The 3,536-nt window shown below is 56.7% G+C and overlaps 1 protein-coding gene across 1 annotated transcript in view; it reads right to left on the bottom strand.

Annotated features, from left to right (window-relative positions):
- The window catches only part of INCENP (inner centromere protein antigens 135/155kDa), a 24,725-nt gene extending 24,538 nt beyond the window's left edge, over positions 1-187 (bottom strand). Inside the window, exon 1 of the mRNA XM_005857465.2 lies at positions 25-187. The gene's annotated coding sequence lies outside the window, so the exon portion shown is untranslated. The remainder of the gene's footprint in view (positions 1-24) is intronic.
- Between the last annotated feature and the right edge of the window lie 3,349 nt (positions 188-3,536).

Consider the following 3,536-nt stretch of genomic DNA (forward strand, 5'->3'; position numbering starts at 1 on the left):
CCATAGCCGCCCGCGCACACTCACTCGGTTAAACCGCGTCTCCTAAGTGCTACTCAGATCCAAGTCCAGCGACCTCCCTAGACAAGGCCCCCGACCGCCAGACCCTCAGCTCCCGAACGCTGAGGCTCACGGCTCCGGGGAAGCAATGGGCCGCGCTGGGCGGGCGAAATCTAGAATTTTCAAAACTGAAGCTCCACCAATCCCCGGCAAATTTATCGGGGCGGCTGCAAAACTCTACGCCAATCGAGTAAAAGAAAGCGCCAGTCAGGTCACCTATTGGTTACCTGGGTTGTCAGTCTGCGGGACTAGGAGGCGGGGAAAGGAAGCGTTGAACTTTAACTTGCTTAGCTTCCGGAAGCCGAGGCCGAAGAGGAAGTCGCCCGGCGGTTGGGGATGCGCGCGCAGGACTCCGCGCGCAGGACTCCGCACGCCGGAACTACAAGCCCCAGCATGCACTGCGAAGGGCGCGGGGCGTGGGAGGCGGGTCTGGAGCGACCTCACTGGTACCGCTCGCCCAGGGTCCTGCGCTTCGGCAGTTCTTCTTCCAGCTTTGCCTTCCATGCAGGAAGCGTGATTGACAACTGGAAGAAGGGGTTGGACAGGGAACGCTCTACAGAATCTTTATAGATTTGCTGGGGCTGCTGTAACAAAAGCACCACAAAGAGTGGCTTAAGGGACGCAAACATATTGTCCTCACACTCTGGGGACCAGAATTCTGAGATCAAGGACTTGGGCGGAGTTGGTCCCTTCCGAGAGCTGCGAGGGAGACCGGTCCGGGCCTCTCTCCTGACTCCCGGCTCCCGGGGGCTTGCTGGCGGTGCTGGCAAACCCGGTCCTTCTTCCTCCGCATCCTGTGCTGTCCTCCCTGGGAGTTTGCCGTCTTAGGCCACGTGGCTGTCTCCCAGGCGTCCTCCGCAGCCACGGTTCCAGGCCGGGGTGGCACCCGTCTTTGCCTGGCACAGTATTAGCCGTGCCCAGCAGTTGGGAAGGCCGCAGAACCACATGGAGTCCGCGCGGCTGAACGAAGCTGCCTGCAGCTCCATGTGGCAGATGGGCCGGGACTTGGGACGCGTAGCCCTGGACCCCACCTGTGACTTTGAGCGTCAACATCCCGCCTGCAAAGTGAAGGAGATGAAACGGGTGGCTTCTTAAGGCCCCTCCAGCTCTGAGGATGAACTCCAGCAGCACCTGGGAAATCCTGTTAGACTCTCCATTTAGAGATGAGCCCCATGCTGTGGCCACTAGGAGGCAGTAACGTCTGCATTGGATCCACTGCCCTTTGACCAGAAGCCTTGCCTTACTAGATGTCAGTTAATGCGGGGTGGCGGGGAGGTGGAGGGGGGTCAGGAATCTTTGCACATCCTCTGGGATCAGTGATCACTGCTTCAGAGAAGGCGGGATGTCACACTGAGCAACGCTAATGCAGGCGCTCAACGCCAGCTCCTTCCACCGCGATGCCTGGCCCCTGAACCCACCTGCAGGAGTCCTCTCCGGAAGGATTCCAAGCTTGCTCTTTGCTAAGCTATTCCCACTGTCATCGCTTCTGTGGCTTCCCGATTCCAAACACAAGTTGCTTGTGCCCGATGTGGGGAGACTGGGGTGGAGCCTACAGTTGCCAGCATTTAGGGGGTGGTACTGCCACACAAAGGTGGCACCCACACAAAAGGCTTCACACGCCCTTCCCCTAGCCTCACCCTCGTGCTTGAACATTTTCTCTGCCAGGTCAGACACAGAGAAGATGGAAAAAGGGCTTCGTCCTTCCCCATCCACCTGCAATCTCTGACTCTCCTTTCCAATGGGACTCCGGGTGCCTAAGTCGGGGACTCATATGCAGTCCATGCAGCCTACTCCCCCCCCCCCGCCAAGGAATGGCTAATTGGCTTAGAAAAGACAGTCCTTGGTGAAAGAGGCAACTCCAAAGTTCTTAACCAGCTGTGCAAGATGATAAAGGGAATTCGAGATCCTAGACCAGAGGTCAGCTGCTTTGTCTGTAGCAGCCAGAGAGAGAATGGCTGATGGTCTCAGTTGAAACTCCAAGTCTCTCCTCATAGTTTGACAGCAGACATCAACAATATGTACACAAATAGGTGTGGCTATATATATATGTCTATATATAAAAGGCTAATATGCTAAGTGTCCCCTACCAGTGGCTATGACACGCACTGACCACCAGGGGGCAGACATACAATGCAGGAGCTGCCGAGCTGTAGTGACTCGGCAGCAGCAGTTCTCGGGTGATGCACCCCGAAACCAGAGAGGAGGGAGCCCAATCCCTCGCGGGGTTGTGCGATTCCACCCTCAGCCGTGGGTTATGTTGTTGCTGGGGCGCTGTCAGCCCAGAATCTGGTTTACTGCACTCTTGTGTTTGCATTCCACACCCTATACGACAGCAACTTTGCAGAGTGCCCTCTAGCACCCCAGGACCCCTCGGGGGATGTCAGAGAGCCGGTTTCGGCCTGATCCCCACAGGCCAGGCCAAGGGACCCCACCTGCCGGAGGGACCCCACTCACTCCACAGATGCCCTTCGAGCCACGGCACCGCCCAGGTGCAGCCAGCCAGGGAGGGACTGCAGGAGGTTGGCTCCAAGGCGTGTCCAAACGTCTAGCCCAGCCCAGCCCCACCCGCCAGCCACCTTCTAATTAATTTCCTTTCAATGTGCATGAATCCATGCACCGGGTCACTGGTATTCTAATAAACTGTATTTGTGGACACTAAGGTGTGAATTTCATATAATTGTCACGTATTAGGCTCCAAGGCTCTGAGGCTCCACTCCAAAGCTAGACTAGGCTCAAAGGCTAAGCTTAGACACTAGGCTAGGCTCATAGGCTAGGCTAGGCCCTGCCCCTTACCAGTGGGCTCTGCTCCGAGGTGTTTTAGCCCCGCCCAGTCTTCAGTGGAAAGGGAAATTACACTTGCAGTTGGTTCATTTAGGCAGAAGTCCCTGCCCCTGGTCCCTGATTGGTCCTTTCTCGGCAAAGGATGGATGACTCCAAATCTTTGCAGTTTGTTTGGTTCAAAAGGCAAGGTCCTTAGTGCGGATGGAGCCACTCTGGTTGGTAGAGCTTCGTGGCTCCGATTGGGCGGGGAAGGAACAGAGGCGGCAGGCGGTGCAGACAGTTCAGGGCAGAGGCAGGCGGCTTCGAGCAGGCTTCTCCCTCAGTGCAGTTCCCTGGAGAGGCCCCTGCGTAGAAATGGCTGCCAAGATTTGTTTGTTTGTGTGTGTGTTTTTGTTTTGTTTTGTTTTGTTTTGTTTTGAGCCCAGATAGCCACCAGAAGCCCTTCCTAGTAGGTGTCTTCGTTCTCAATGTTCACATTTAAATTACAAAACCTTCTTCACCCAACCCCGCCCGCACTGGGGCTTCTGGATGGTGTCGAAGTGGTTGGCGGGCACTTAGACCATCTTTTGGCGCATCTCGCCAGCAACGCCAACACTCGCCCAGCCGTTAAGGAGGAGGAGGAGGAGGAGGAAGTGCGGGCCTCCCTCTAGGGAGCTCACCTGGGTGCAGCAGCCCCGGGTCGGCGGCCGCGGAGACGC

This window comes from Myotis brandtii, unplaced genomic scaffold (genome assembly GCF_000412655.1).
Source record: "Myotis brandtii unplaced genomic scaffold, ASM41265v1 scaffold1112, whole genome shotgun sequence".
Taxonomy (NCBI): Eukaryota; Metazoa; Chordata; class Mammalia; order Chiroptera; family Vespertilionidae; genus Myotis; species Myotis brandtii.